Source organism: Galleria mellonella, unplaced genomic scaffold, assembly GCF_026898425.1.
Source record: "Galleria mellonella isolate WM207_F2 unplaced genomic scaffold, CSIRO_AGI_GalMel_v1 utg34, whole genome shotgun sequence".
NCBI lineage: Eukaryota > Metazoa > Arthropoda > Insecta > Lepidoptera > Pyralidae > Galleria > Galleria mellonella.
This window is the reverse complement of record NW_026442081.1, coordinates 539208-557108: the sequence shown is the minus strand read 5'-3', so window position 1 is coordinate 557108 and position 17901 is coordinate 539208. Positions and strand designations below refer to the sequence as shown.

General features: G+C 35.0%; 1 protein-coding gene across 1 annotated transcript in view; it reads right to left on the bottom strand.

The window, feature by feature from the left end:
* LOC113512204 (neurobeachin) overlaps positions 1-10766 on the bottom strand; it is a 520131-nt gene extending 509365 nt beyond the window's left edge. Inside the window, exon 1 of the mRNA XM_052896806.1 lies at positions 10702-10766. The gene's annotated coding sequence lies outside the window, so the exon portion shown is untranslated. The remainder of the gene's footprint in view (positions 1-10701) is intronic.
* Positions 10767-17901: the final 7135 nt, after the last annotated feature.

Below are 17901 nucleotides of genomic sequence, written 5' to 3'. Positions count from 1 at the left end.
ATGCATGTATTATACATATAAACCTTCCTCTTGAAATCCCTCTATCTATTAAAAAAAATATATATATATATATATATATATATATATATATATATATATATATATATATATATATATATATATATATATATATATATATATATATATATATATATATATATATATATATATATATATATATATATATATATATATACATAAAAATTTATTCGTTTGTCACCTCTTTTGACGCTTCAACGCCTCTACCAATCAACGCAATACTTCATATACATATAGCACATGAGATGGAGAAGGACATAGGTTCGTTTTATCTATCAATATATCTAGGTAATAGCACAAAGCACGATATATAGCACGAAGTCGCCAAAAATTTTAGAAATGAAAATTAATAAAAAAATAATAACAAAAATGATTAAACCAGATATCGATACCGTCAACTAAACTCGTAATAATGCATCTATATATTACATATTTAGCAATATCAATGATATACTAATTCAGATATTTTCCTATACAAAAATATAGATAAAAAACATTTATTTATCGAATCGTGGATAACACCAACGCAAGTGTTACGTCTCGCTACGACGCGACAGTACTATTGCTACGATTCGTAGACGCATAGCGCTACGTGCGTAATCGCGTATTTTTATGAAAGACACATTCAGTGAGATTAATAAAATTAATTATAAGTGAAGCGGGGCGTCTAGACGCTTAATTAACAACGTTGTATCGCTCCGAATAAGTAATAAAGAAACTCTTAGAAAATACGTCTACGACTAACGAACGAAATCAGACAAAGGGTGATGACAGCCAGAATAAAACCAATAACTGTCCTAAAAAAATTATTCGCCAATTAATTTCTCTTTCTTTCTCTCTCTCACTGTCAATGAAAAAGATTTCTTAAAATTGATTTCAATTCAGTAATGAAAATAGATTTTGCTTCTTCCTAGTTCCGTATTATTGGTTTTTTACAGCTTTAAAGAAGTATAACTTTAATTTTTAGTTAAATTGTAACAAAATTTATATGAAAATAATAGGAAATTAACATTTTTAATTACAAAAAGAATAATCGTCATCGGCTCTAAATCCGTGGAGATATCGAGCAACATTTTAAATACAAAAAATAGTCGAATTCAACACTCTTATTATAATACAATATGTAATATATTTAAAAGTTTTTTTAAACCGGTCATCGTACTCATTTGTAAGATCGATTGAGAGAGATCCTTCAATAAGACATATCAGCTGAGACTGCAAAGTAAGGTTAAGGCAAGTAAATATATTTCGGAATTTATACATTACAAGCGACACGCCCCCTGCTTCGCACGGGCTGTACATCACATCACATTGGAAACCTCTAAAATTATCAATGTTTTTCTACAATTATATGCATGTATTATACATATAAACCTTCCTCTTGAATTACTCTATCTACTAAAAAGAACCGCTTCAAAATCCGTTGCGTAGTTTTAAAGATTTAAGCATACATAGGGACGGACAGACAGCGACTTTGTTTTATACTATGTAGTGAAGTGGCAATAGTAAAGATTTTATAAAATAATTTACTTAAATCACATTCGTAAGGTAATGTTATACAGAAGTTTCAATAGGTCACAGTGAAGGTGACGTCGTGGTGTCCACGCAATCTCTTTTATTATGCAGGACAGTCCGGCGGCGGGCCCCGCGGGACACAGTTACGGTTATTGGTCAGTTGTGTCCAATTAAACACGATATGAGCAAACGGTTGGCGCAATTCAACTTTTATGGAGACCAACTGATGACAAATGGTCCACCGACCGGGCTAATTAATATATTTGCGGTATCTTGTTTATGTATCAACAAACACCAGACATATCATCGTCATCGTTCTATTCGCCCTTAATGGTCCACTGCTGATTTAAGCCTCGCCTCTAGGGGGGTTTTGTCAGTCATTGCCACACTTGGCAGGCGGATAGACAACCGCAGTTAGACTTTAGATATGCTTTAAAAGGGACGCTGCTGTCTATCCCTCGTCCTCCCTTAGTCGCCTCTTATGATACTCACGGAAAAGGAAGGGGTAGCCTGTTCTATGTCAGGACTGCACGGGAAGACCATTCCATTATTATCCCATGAAAATATAATGTAGAATTCTGTAATTTTTTCATATGGTTAATAATTTGCACGCCGACATAGAGGCAGAAGTATATGGGAAATGTAAACCATCGAAAACTTCCATTATTATCATTTCATTTCATGAAAAAATTTCATTTCATTTCATTTCAAAAAATACTAGTAGCTAATTAATAAATTTATTTGTGACAAGACCAGTTGACTGGACAGATATCGTTTTATTAAATCTTGAAAATTCAAATATTTAAACTGGTAGTTAGGAACTGCTGGTAAGAAAACAAGGAGTGTGAGTTTTTAGGGCAATTTCTTTTAATTTATCTATTCATAAGAACCTTGCTCGGACTGCAACCAATATTTGAAAAAAAATACGGAATTAGTCAAGCCGTTCTCGAGTTTTGCTCTTAGCAATACATTTAGCGATACATTTCTATTTACAGAAAATATCAAATCAACATTGTCTCGAGATTTATTGAGATGTGGAGACTTGTATCTCTTTCTTTTGTATCGACCATGAAGATGAGTACCTCGGGCCGATACTTTGTTTTTGAAGTGTTAAATAAACAACCGAACTCCATTTGAGAATCGAGCATCTCTCGCGCGTAGTGTGCTACACTTCACCAAGAGCTACAAAGAATGATTGATCAGTTGTATCAGATTAAGTTAACTAAATTATGACTATTTATAACTCGATAAAATAGATTTAGATAGGTAGATAGATAAATAATTTATTTGCATTACTTACAGCACACAAACAACAATAGACTTAAATGCATAGTGAAAAAAGATAAAAAAAATATACAAAAAATAAAAACAAAATGCATAAAATAAGTAAAAATTTTTCCCTTCATGCGTGTGCCACAGTAATACAAAATGGTCACAACTCAGCTTATTGCTTTGCCCTAAAAAAACAAACACTGATATTCTGTTATGGTCAAAAATAAGCCTCACATAATTTTAATTGAATTAGTTATTTGATTACAGTTATCTTGTTCAATTCCGCTACTTTTACTATGCGTGTGTCTGCCAACACTCGAAGATTGACCACTACTATTACTAGCAGAAGTTCCACAACCTTCCATATTAGCTATCAATCTCCAAACGTTTTTGTTCACGCACGTTTTGCAAGACATTTCACCTCTAAACGAGGCATCTTCAAGCAAATTATTAGATCGCTGGTCGGAGCCTAGTATTAACTTCATGTTAACCTAATATGAACTTGCACAAGTTAACACCAAGTTTATTAATATCTTAATTAAATTATCCAGACCAAAACGTCTGAGCCTATTTTCAGGAAAATTAAACTCCTAGTATTGAAAACGGAATTTCATATAAAATCCAAGAGAAACGACTACATAAAAACACTTGAGCTAAATAAGAATTGGGTAACACAAAATTAGTATCTAAACTTTTCAGAGGCGTATAGAAGAAAATATACCGCAACGGGAATCGGTAATTAGAAGAAGAATAAAACTGGAATTTCTAAAGACATTTTCCTTTATATCTTTCAAATGCTAGGTATTAATACTTCAACGTAACATAATGGACTGAATATCCCCAATTCTAATCAATTTAGTCTCTGCATATCGCTATTGAGTTTTATGTATAAAGAACAAATAGTGTTAGAAATTTTCTTGAACACGAATTATACAAGGCGAAATCTAAATTATTGGAATTCTTTTAAAGCAGCATTCTGCCTGTGAATATGAACATTTTTCCAAAAGAACATCGGTCAGAAATATTGAAATAACAGCTGAATACGTCTGTTAATATAAAATGGAAAGTTCACATTTGTTTGTTATTATTTGACGCCAAAAAAAAATATAAAAAAATACCTTGTAAAAATTAAAAACTTAACACTCTCTTAAAAATATACTAAAGATATAGATTTCATCCAGTATTCTAAACTATATTGAATTGTGCATTTTAAACAACTTTTACAGTTAAATTTCGTAAATATTTAACTTTTATAGTTACAGCGATTTTAGATATTTTGTATTGAAATATATATTTTTCGTACAACCTTTATCTCAGACTGATTACAATTCGTAACGGCAGGAAACGATCGGTTTATTTCTTAAACAACACGAACAAATATCAAAAATACTTTGAGAATTTACTTCAAAAAGATTTGCCTGTATTATAAGAAACGAAAATACAAAAGAATTTACAAGTATTCCATTGTAGAGGGAAAATTAAAATTGAAAAGTATTTTTTTTCATTGTGTCTTTTTGTGTATTTTAAATTAAGATCTTTTTAATTGGAAGATTATAATTAAAAAGATTGATAATAAAAAAAATACTGCGTAATTACTTGGAATCCAATTAGGTATATATTTATAAAAAAAATAAATGCCATAATTTACAGACACTAACTAATAATAATTCTTGTACTTACATATTATTATGGAAAACTTATTATTCTAAATCAAATTATTAAAGTACATACCATAATTACATTACACTCACTACTTCCTATGCCACTGCGTTAGGTTGACTGGAAGAAATCTCTTTTAGAGATAAGTTCACCTTTGCTAACATTGTTATTAACTTATTGTTGTTACTCAGTAAAAATATATATATATATATATATATATATATATATATATATATATATATATATATATATATTAATCAGGTAGAATAATAATATATAACGTTTTTTTATATGAATGCTATTATAATGTGAGTTTTTGAATGATAAAATATGTCAATTTTTTTTATACAACTTAGAATGGCAAACAAGCTGACGGCCCACCTGATGGAAAGTGGTAACCGTCGCCTATAGACATGAGCAGTACCATGGACATAACAGAGTATACTGTTTCGTCCATGATACCTCCCATGCGATGCCATTCCTGAGGACTCAGGTGTTATTCCTCTACACCCTATAAATTCACGCCATATTCCCACCCTTCAAACCGAAACACAGCCATGCAAACACAACTGCTTTACGTTTGAAACACGAATAGGACAAAGGTGCCCAAGCAAACGACTTTTGTACAAAGTCTCCCTCTGGTGAATATTTGTTTAGACTTATTAACATCATTTAATTATGATATCGTTGTTTTTATCTTGACTGTCATTTTTTACTTCTTTTTGTACATACATGTATTCAAAATCTGAGTATAATAATGATTATATATATAAAATTGACTTGTATATGTAATTTTGAACTGTCTATGTACCTATAGTACATATGTACGTCCTTCGAAATAAGGACCGGTAGACAGCAGAGATCGCTAGTTCGGAGACCGACCACGTGCTCATTTGTTGCAGTATCCGGCTGTTCATGTACCTAATGCTGCTCAAATATCGCGCCTAAATTGCGCCCACCAAGTACCCTCTTGTATACGCATTCCGTCACCCGTGTCCAATAGCGAGAACGGGATGCCTTAAATACTGTACCGCCAACCATAAAAAAGTACATATGTTTGTATGCCGTATTGGCTAAATACGCATGTATAATAAATAAATAATCTTGAATTTACTAAATATTAATATGGGACCAATACATAAATAAATATTTTAAATGAAAAAAAAAAACAATAATCACCAAAACATGTCCACAATTGACAAACACGAGTATATCGCTTCAGTAGATCGTATCAAAACTCTTCTTTTTCGAAGCTGTTTTAGAATATAAAACAGTGTTTTAAAAAACTATAGTGGATAGAACGAAAACCACTTTCTTTGATGTTCGGGCACTATCACAAATAATACTACGGTACTTGTTGATAACTGTATACGTATAAAACAACGAGCTTGGATCTTCGTATTCGATATACAATGCAATTATGTTAGTTAAATAAGTAATAGGAAACTTGAAACTAGTTTGTTTAATCTAATTTGATGGTCCCATAGACATAGATTCAAATAGATGTAGAATTATATTTTTCGTATAAATTTTGAGCATTAAATAGGAACAAAATATCTTACTTGAATTTTAATGAAATTTTGATTTTCATGTTTCTGAATTAAATTTATGTTAATAATAATAATAATATTGGGATTCCGAGGCGGATCACTCCCGGGAAAGATGCAGAAAGCAGTGCTCTTAGATACTGCCCGCATTGTACGCCGGTTTCTCTCCCTGGGGCCCTGAACTCCGGCCGACTGTGCTTCTGCCGGGGGTAAGTTTGCCATCTCCTCTCCTTAAGAGGGGGAGATGAAAATTTATTTAAAAATTAAAAAATAATAGTAATATCGACTTTTGTAATAAAAAAATGTTATTTATGTAGAATCCTTTATATTTTCGATACTTTTTTATCGGACATTAACAAAGAATATTGAACAATAATACACTGAAGATTAAAAAGCACGCTTTTCTTTTAAATATGGCGACCATTCCGAGCGATTCGGGACAAACGGTGCAGTGATTGTGACTACATAATTTATTGGGACCGCACCCCTCCCACCGGTGATTGATATCTCATCGACGTATTTAGAATCGAAAGCCATCTATCAAATGTACAAATAACAAAGTTTCTCAAGTAAAAACGAACCATTTAGCGGGAGGACGTCTGATTCGAGGAACACTGTCCAATCTTCCATTACTATTTATCAATACGATGTAATCTCCATGAAACAGTGTCTATCCGCTTAAAATTGTTCCCCGGCTGAAGAGTTATGCGCTACATTTGTCTCCGGCTGGCAATCAACGGATCTTTTTATCTTCGTTTCAAACCGTTTTGTCTCCGTTCTTCTTCGGTAATGTTCATTGAAATAGATTCCATGGGTGAATGCATCGCGTGATAGTTCCTATCTGCATTACACTTTTACTGAGCCTCGGTGACGCCGGCATTCGTCAAGTGGCTTATAAAAATTGAAGCCAAAATCGTTAAGATAGATAGATAGATAGATAATTTATTTACATTACTTTCTTTTCATTTAAGAGTTTCCTCTTGTCGATGCAACTAATTCATGCATCTTCCTCCAGCCAGCTCTATCCCAGGCCATATCCTTTATCTCCCTATACGACATGACGCCTAGTGTCTCCTTTATCTGTCCCATGTAGTTAATTCTCGGTCTTTCTCTTCCTCTTTTGCCCTCTATCTTTCCTTCTACTATGCTCTTAAAAAATCGTCATGTCGTATAAGGAGGCCCAGCATTTTGCCTCTTCTATTCTTTATTATTTCAACCAATACATTACTTACAGCACACAAATTACAATACAAACATACACATAATACACAGTAAAAGAGATAAAAGAATAGAAATAAAAAAGCGACAAAAAAAACAAGCTTAAGATCTTTTTAATTTTCTATTTCTAAGATTGAAGATTATTCTTAAAGAAACGTGGATTGTAAAATGTATGTAGATGCTCATATAGTGAGTTGACAGTGAAACGCGCATTATTATTACAGGTGGCTGATAATATTTTGACTACATTCGTGTCGTGCCTCTCAGATTGCAACAGTCTGCCAGTTTTAGTGATCGATCGATGAGTACTAATCATCACTGGTAAACGCTCTCTTAAAATGACGATAAATATTTCGATATTTTTATTTTTTTCTGCAATTTAAAATGGCAAACAAATTAACGGCCCACCTAATGGAAAATGGTAAGTCGAGTATAAAAATGTACAGTACCATGGACAAAACACAGTATACTGTGTCGCTCATGATACCGTTCACGCCTTGCCATTTCTGAGGATTTCTTATATAATTATAAAATATACAAAATAAAATATATCAACGCGAGTAGTTAATTTCATATGCGTACGACTGCAAATCTATGTTTCTAGTCTAGATATTCAGGACATTTCGCTCGTGACGTCACTTATGTTTTATTAAAAAAAGAATATGAACACACACACACACACACACAGTGCTTTACGGTTATCCGCACATTTAATGATTGCGGGCTGACTGGCAATTTAGCCTTTATAGACGATTTCAGAGAAGCTTTATTCCGCAATTGCGTTTTTGAATGTGTGAGACGAGATTTTCCCAAAAGACTTCTCTTAAAAATGCATGAACTGTCTTCTATAGAGTGCCGCACACATACCTACCAATATATAAACTTTTCCTTCACTTGGTGATGAATATCAATGAAGATGATGATGACAGTTTAAATTAAAAAAAACACAACATATTGACATTACCTGCGTTATATATTTTTGAGCTGGCTTTATTTGTTAAAAATAATTTAAGTAAATATAAGAAATTAAAAAATAATAGACAGCACCATAAAATCATTTCAAAACCACATAGTACGAGATTATTTACTAAAAGTGTCTCAGGGATGGCACTTAGAATATATAATAAATTACCTAAATCCCTCACAGACATAGATGACATAAAAAAAATATAAAACTAAACTGTATGAATACCTAGTAAACAGAACATACTATTCAATTGACGATTTCCTTGAAGATAAATGTAATAAATTTCCATAATATTATAATTTTTTAATATAAATGTGACATTGTTGACTTTTTTAAATATTTTTTTTTCTTATATAATTGCAAATTTGTATACCTCGATAGATGGGGTTGATCATAGAGGACTTATCTTGTTTCACCATCCATTGTTACCTATGTATCACAATTTAAATAAATAAATTAAATTGCAATTATGGATACAGTTATATACTCTTGCTTCTACAAAACATTCCTCTATCATTACTTCATCACGAATAATATGAGCTTTATATATGTGATAGGAATCGATATAAATTTACCTGGAAACATTAATATATCCCTATGTACGTGTAGTATGACGCGAGCTGACTGTTTCATGTCGCGTGGCTTTGACAGCAGAACCATTTACCGATTGGCTTTATATCTCACTAGACATATACATATATATATACCTATATATAGCAGTAGACATGACGTCGATGCCACACATACTGCTGGAAATGATTGGCGATCGACTAATGGTAATAGTCACTGTATACAGGGTGAAATATGAATCGTTAACATACGTTTAAGTTCATTAACCATGTGGATAGAATAGGGCTCCCCTTCCATTACCGTGGGTGTCGTAAGAGGCGACTAAGGGAACTTAACAGTAGAGCGATGGGTGGTAATGTTCCTTTTAAAACACTAAATACCTAACTGCGATTGCTAACCCATCTGCCAAGCGTGGCAACTACTAGCAAAACTCTCCTCATGGGAAAGGCTTATCAGCAGTGGACAGGCAACAGCTGAGATGACGATATATTTAAAGGAGTGTTTTAACAAGTGAAACCAAACATTTTCACCCAGGAAACATAGTTTAAATACTGACAATAAAAAATTACAATACCAACACGGCGCATCCAGCTGTTATTATAATTTTTTTATACTATAATGGCAAACAAGCTGACTTCTCACCTAATGGATAGTGGTAACCGTCGCCTATAGACATGAGCAGTACCATGGACATAACAGAGTATACTGTTTCGCCCATGATACCCCCCATGCGTTGCCATTCCTGAGGACTCAGGAGTTATTTCTCCGTACAATATATATTATATTATTAATTATTATATAATCATTTGTATTTTTTTTAATTATCAAAATTTCTGTTCTACTCCAATACATGAGTAAATCCTTAGTATTACGTTCACATACGACTAACGACTTCGAGTTCACCCTCTATATATTACTAGTTACCGTGCGAGGGTGGCGCCCTCTGGCAGTAAAAGTTTGATCCACTTTTGCTACTTACCAGAGGGCACCAGATTTGGAACATACAGATGCGTCGATTAAGATAAACATCCCCGGGACGCGATCAAGAGCAGGTACTATTTATGTACTTTGGGTGAGTTTGAGTGACTCAACAATGCGTACGTTGCAGTATTTCCGTCTGAAAGGTAAGACGGCTACCTGAGGAAGCAATACGAGTATATGAGGAAAATGCCCCAGGAGACATTTATATTTATAGGTCACGGGCTTCGGTTTCCGTCAGATAGGATGCGCTCATTTTGGACATTACTATTCACTTAATATAAAAAGACTTTCTTAACAGCTAATGACTGTCAACACATCTCTAATATTGTGTTATAAAAAAAAAACATATACATACTTCCAGATATACAACAAGTTCTATGTAGACACAAAACTTAGATTCCAAAGATGGTTTCAAAGGATATTAAGGATGAATAATATAAGCATTATTTAAAATAAAAATATCCATTCGACGTTTTCAAAGAATTATCCGTTTGAGTGACAGAATGACAGATTAAATTTGTAAAAAGTCCTCCGCAAGAGCGTTATCAAGTGAGACCTGTCACTGAGTGACAGGTAGGGTTGCCTCACACACCCTTAAATCTACCGTAATTATGACTGCCCCTGATTATATTGCGGTTAACGTTAACGTACATACAAATATTAACGTTCACAATATAGTACGCTCCGCTAAACATTAACTATTATGACGTTAAACATTATAATTTTAATATTAAAAAAAAATTATACAGTTATACAAAACAACACTGATCGATCTTAAAAGGCAATAAATAAGAAATTAATTGCATGAAACTGTTATCGATGTAAGATCCGGACGAGGGATCCGGGCAACAGAAACCTTTAGGCACATACGCCGCGCACTTTCAATACGAAGTGACACGCCACTGATGTTTCGTACGTACAAAGCACCGTTACGTTATATTATTCTGATGCCAGCTCCGTACATGACGGTATGGTGAGGCACGCGGGGTCGCCGCTGGAGACGCGTACGGGCGCCAGGGCGGGCGGCCGATCACTGAGGAGCCCGGGCGCCCCGCGCCCCGCCGCCCTCCGAACAACCCCCACATAAACTCTCAATTATTTTATTGGGAAAGCTAATGAGACGAGAGCCATCCAGTGGATCGTTGTCTACCATTCCCATGGATACATCTAAAAATAAAATTTATTACCCAAAGGTAATACATGGCCTGATTATTATAGGTATGCAAAGATATGACATTTGAATGTTCAGTACTAATGAAATAGTCTCCTAATAAAATATTAACTCTTCTCTGTTGGATTGACAAGGCCGTGGACGAGTTATATTCTGCATGGGAGGTAAAAACGTATGAATAATTCATAATCTAGTACATTAAGCAGATGATGATCAGCTACGAATAACAAGGAGCATTGACGGTCTACAGTCGATACCATAATTTCATCCAATGTAGTCCAATCACCACGATACCTTACTATTTTCAAAATAGTAAACGATCTTATCCTTATGTCTGATGTACTAAATGTGTAACTACGTGTAACACCAGATCTGTAAAAGTAACTATATAATGTTTACTTATCATCTATTTCCCTTCAAAATATTATATATATATATATATATATATATAATTCTTTAATACGATTTATTCACTTTTACTTACTTTACTTAATGGCCACAGACAAATAGTAGCCTTAACTAATTGATAACGTAATAAAAATAGACTAGTTAGAGAGATACGTGAGAGCTGTATAAAACTACTCCACTAGTTGCGAACACATTACGTGTTGGCGCATCTTACTTAAATTAGTAAATAAGTGGTTAAAAAGTTTCAAGAAAAATGTTGTAAGAGCATATCAAACATAGATTGTCTACTTTATTCAGACAGTTCATACAATATTCAGTTACTCTGAAAGTCATTCTACTTTCCTCATTTTCCCCCGTTCACGTTACACTGGTATTTTTCTTAAATGGATACCAGGTTGTTTTTGTTTAATTGTAAAATAGTAAATACATGAAAAAATAATAAATTTCGTTTGGCAAATGTTGAAATGTGGATACTCAGTAAGGTCGGATTTTGCATCTACCACAACGTTGTACCCTGAGATTACGTTATTACATGAATCGCAATATATTAAACACTACACTACTAACTTCGGACAGTATACGACAATGATACATATTAGCAGCAGCTTTAATACTCTTTTTTTGTGCGACTTAGAATGGCAAACATTGTGATGGGCCCCATTCATTACAGAACACAGTGTTACGCTCATGGCACCCCTAATGCGCTGCCATTACTGAGGACTCAAGTGTTATATCTCCATACACAGTCACTTCACTGCCACATACCATCCTTCTAATCAAATTAAAGCTCGACAGCAGTAACACAATGGTGTTCAGAAGACTTTTAAACACAATACCATTTGTGTGAACGTAATTGGTGGAAGAGGGTGGAAGAAAGAATTTATACCATTAAGGTAGCAAACAAGCATTCGGCCCACCCGATGGTAAGCAGTTACCGTAGCCTAACAACGTCTGCAATACCAGGGGTATTACGCGCGCGTTGCCGACTCTGAAGAAACCTCTTTACCACCCTTTTAAAGAACCCCATGCTGTAGTCTCTTTTTTTATACCAATGGGAAACAAGCATACGGCAGGTAAGCAGTTCATTACATAATACCAGGGGTATTATGCGCGCGTAACCTTCATGCTGTAGAGGGATTCGGTAGGGAGTTCATTACATAATCTGAGTGTTCGTGGGAGAAATCTCTGAAACCGCGTTGTACGCGACCATTTAGGCTGTAAAATTTTTTTTATAAGTGTCTTGGTGACACTTATAAAACGAATTTCCCTCTTTCCTTCGCAATTTACACTCACTGCTTTAACTGTACGTCTACGTTCAGCAGTCGACTGTTAATGGTTGACATGATGATGCTGATGATGATGATGATGAGGATTTTAATTGTAGGCACAATTTTTTTATAGCACTGAGGTGGCAAACAAGCATACGGCCCACCTGATGGTAAGTGGTTACCGTAGCCTATGAACACCTGCAATACCAGAGGTATTATGCGCGCGTTGCCGACCCTGAAGAAACTTCTTTATCCCCCTTTTGAAGAACCCCATGCTGTAGTCTCTTGGGAAAACCTCGGAAAAAATGGAAAAGACACCGTTACTTTTTTATGAAACGAAGGTAGCAAACAAGCATACAGTACACGATACTGCTCATGTCTAAAGGCGACGGTTACCACTTTCCATCAGGTGGACCGTCTGCTTATTTGGCATTCCAAGTTGCATAAAAAAAAGTATAAATCTGAGAATTATACGCGCAGCCCACGAAAGCTTGATGCAGAAAGGCATCCATGCGTAATGCCAACTCTTGAGACATAAAGATCTTGAATCTCTGTTCTCAGCAATTTTACTCCGCTATTAACTGGAATGTAGAGAGAAGAAGATTTTGTGCAAAAGCCGTCTGATAGAGGTACCTAACCTTTGTCCCGTTCGTGTTTCAACCATAGAGCAGCAAATATTTTTTTTATGCAACTTAGAATGGCAAACAAGTTGATGACTCACTTGATGGAAAGTAGTTATCGTCGCCTATAGACATGAGCAGTACCGTGGACATAACAGAGTATACTGTTTTCTGGGAAAATCATGGGTGATACACCTCATGCGATGCCATTCCTAAGGACTCAGGTGTTATTCCTCTGTACTCTGTAAACTCACTGCCATATCCCACCCTTCAAACCAAAACACAGCCATGCAAATACAACTGCTTCACGATAGAAACACGAATAGAACAGAGGTGCCTACGCAAATGACTTTTGTACAGTCTCCCTCTGGTGAACATCCATGAAAATCACTCTGTATTAATATTCCTGAGATATTTCACATATGCTGTATATTCCGTGAATTTAACCTTGTTAATTAGGATAAAAAATATCCTAAAAAATATAAATCAATACAAATTATCTAACAATAAATTCGTCATATTTAATTCAAACCTGTTGAGCCGTTTGAGTATAACTCTGTTTTTTTTTTACAACACAGGAGGCAAATGAGCTTGCGGCTCACCTGATGGTAAGTGACTACCGCCGCCCATGATCACCCACAACACCAGCGGCATTGCAGGTGTGCTGCCGGCCTTTTAAAAAGGAACATACTCTTTTCTTGAAAGTTATGTTGCCGTATCGGTTCGGAAATACTGCTGCTGGAAGTTGATTCCAAAGAGTGGTTGTGCGTGGGAGAAAGTGCCTTGAAAAACGCACGGTGGAAGACCGCCACTCGTCCAGATGATTGGGATGAAACTTTAGTTTGTGGCGGGTTGTACGGTGGTGAAAATCAAAACGGTGTGTGAAAAAACATATCTAAATTCCAAACTTTCTGCTTTACAATATAAGTAGGATTAATTTCTTATTTGTTACGCTACAGATACGTTATATTAGAGAATAATCTTTGAGAAAACAAGCCGAATTAACTTCACTGAAATGTTTACTTTTACTGTAGGTATTTACAAACGTCGCACACATCACTTATTGGGCGTGTTAATCTTTTCTGAACTCAATAAACAGACAGATTGAAAAGATAACCTTTAAATTAACCTTTAACTGTCCACTGCTGAACATAAGCCTCCCCTTGGAGGGGGGAAGGGGGGAGGGGAGTTGCCAACTATTGCCACGCTTGGCAGACGGGAAAAGGTTTCAGTTACTATTAAAAAAAATCCGATCAGGTGCGAATTCAACTGACACGCCAAGGGTTCTACATAAATAGATATATGTACATGACATAAAATGACTTTTATTGCATTCCTAATACGAAATAGACGTTTAATAGTTATACGATAATTCTTAATTTCATATTTTGAATTATAAATGTGATCAAACATTGGAGCACATATGTAAATTAATTTTTGTATTTTTCGACAATTTCTCAAAAAACGACGGTAGACAGAAACTTCCGTTTTATTTTTCTGGTAATGTTAACATATATGTTTATAAAGTGTAATTACTTCAAATTCTTCGCGTCGGAAACTACGAAGTTAAATAAGGAGAGTATGGTTTTTCCTAACATTTTAAATAATAACTAAAAAAACTGTTGTATTTTTTATATGCTTGTTCTTGTTGTTTAAAAGGTATTTAACTCCATCAGTTATAGAACGATTTGGATTGTTATTATTTTACACTTACAATATCGGTTGTATAGAAATTTCATCAAAATCGATTCAGTAATTTAGTTTTTATAACAAAATGACTGATTTCGCCACAATTGAAATAGATTCCGTTTGTAGAACACAATCTGAATTATCTACAATCGCTATAATTGTAATGACTATCAAACTGCATGGATGACCAAAATGTATGGACTTTAAATGAACGAACTTAACATTTTGTATTACGTGGCGTTAATTTACCGGGTACAGAGGAATAACAACTGAGTCCTCAGGAATGGCAACGCATGGGGGGTATCATGGGCGAAACAGTATACTCTGTTATGTCCATTATACTGCTCATGTCTATAGGCGACGGTTACCACTTTCCATCAGGTGGACCGTCAGCTCGTTTGCCATTCTAAGTTGTATAAAAAAAAACGTGAGACATGGGAGCGCTCCGGCTGCGTTCGTCTGAATTGTATACTTTTCATTTATTCGTGTCCTATCCATTATTCATAGTTCGAATAATTATGAATTATGGATAGCGTTATGGTCTGCAAAGGAAACAGAAACAAAGGAAGTCTTGTTCAGTTTTATTCGGCATCCAGCGCCAACTGTTATTTTTAACTATATTAAATTAAAAGCAGTTATACAAGAACCATTTGAAATTAATTTCATAAAATAATCATAATTTTAAAGCAAAAACTAAAAATTTTTTTTTCATTTTAATCGCTATACATAAACACTCAAAATATTATATATGCAATTAAAAAACTATGTTACTAATATTATGTATTTTTATATGAAACTTAATATAGCAAACTGACGGCCCAACTGATGAAAAGTAATACCGCCAACTACAGACATTTTTTTTATACAACTTAGAATGGCAAACGAGCTGACGGCCCACCTGATGGAAAGTGGTAACCGTCGCCTGTAGACATGAGCAGTACCATGGACATAACAGAGTATACTGTTTCGTCCATGATACCCCCCATGCGTTGCTATTCCTGAGGATTCAGGTGTTATTCCTCCGTACCCAGTAAATTCACGCCATATCCCACCCTTCAAACCGAAACACAGCCATGCAAACACAACTGCTTTACGGTTGAAACACGAATGGGACAGAGGTACCTAAGCAAACGACTTTTGTACAAAATCTCCCTCTGGTCATGTATATACATATATTAAATTTTTAGGTTTTTTACTTTCTTTAGGTATATCAACCCTATCGTACTCTGAACTGTTTACTAATGTAAAGATAAGAAGTTATGAACCTTCCCTACCCATGGAAAGAGAGGAATTAATAGGTATCAATAATTTACAGAGATATTTGGAATAGAGATAGACATATGTGGCACGTACTTTTGATTTTGGTCCATCGATATCTCCCGGTCTCGTGAACGAATTCACGGTTAAATACTAGTATATTATTTGTTTCAGTATTTAATCATACAGTGTAATGTACAACAAATTTAAACAATATGTAAGAGGTAACAATATTAGGCGTACAATGTTTGGGGCAGGTACCGGTCCCCGCTTGTACTACGTGCCCCGAAACTAAATGAGCGATCGGACTTGAGTAAGTTCTCTTATCAATCTCTTATATATCAGAGACATTTGTTGTTTCCATTTTCCATCTGTTGCCATAGAACAGGTAGTCTTATTTTTTATACAAGTTAGAATGGCAAACAAGCGGACGGCCCACCTGATGCAATTCTATGAGTCAAAGAAGGAATAGAACTTTGTAGTACATGCCTACCTAGATAGAACTCAAATTGACATTTTTTTTTATACAACTTAGAATGGCATGGCAAATAAGCTGACGGCCCACCTGATGGAAAGAGGTAACCGTCGCATATAGACATGAGCAGTACCATGGACATAACAGAGTAAACTGTTTCGCGCATTATACCCTGTTGCATGCGTTGCTATTCCTAAGGACTCAGGTGTTATTTCTCTGTACCCGGTAAATTCACTGCCATATTCCATCCATCAAACTGATACAGAGCTATACAAACACAACTGCTTCACGGTAGAAACACGAATGGTACAGAAGAATCGTCGTAATCGTCATTTGAAAATGAAGTTGCTAATTAGTTACCTGTTTTCGCTGCTGATCTGGAACGGATTTTGAATAAAACAGACATACATATTCATAATAAATAAACCTTTTAAAAAAATTTTTATACAACTTAGCTTTACTTTACCCCCCCCCCCCCCTCATGGACTGCCATAAAAACGGTCCTGAGTCACCTGCATCCATTGATTCCACTATCCACTAACAGAGAATGGCTGAATTACTTAAAATAGCAAACAAGCCAACGGCCCACCCGTGAAAAGTGGTCGTCGCCTATAGACATGAACAGTACCTCGACAGAAGTACCCAAGCACTTTGTACAGTCTCCCTCTGGTAATTTATGTAATTGTTATTTTTATATTAATTAATTAAAATGTATGTGATTATTAATATAACAAATTAAAATTTACCGCTAATATTGTAAATTTACAGCGGAGGAGACTGCACGATATTAATAACGTGTTAAAATATATATTTCCATTATGGTTAATTTTATATCGCAGTCAAAGGAGCCATTAACGTTCGCTAACTTCCATAAAATATACGTTATCAATGCATTTTCAAACTCATCTCAAAGTATATTTCTATATATTTCATTTATAAGCATTTTATTTTGTTCATATGTATTAATTTGTACCAGAGGGAGATTATGTACAAAAGTCGTCTCCCTTGGTATCTCTCTCCCATTTGTGTTTCTGCTGTGAAGCTGTTTTGTTTGTACGGCTACGTTTCAGTTTGAATGGTAGGATATAGAAATGAAATTGCAGGGTACAGAGGCATTGGAGGCGGCGGAAAGGGAGCGGGAGAGTGCCACTTTCGCACCGTCAATCCGCCGCAGACGAGTCAGACGCAGAAGGAGGGGCGCGCCCAATTCCGCCCCTCCTCCCACTAGGGCCGGGGTGATACCTG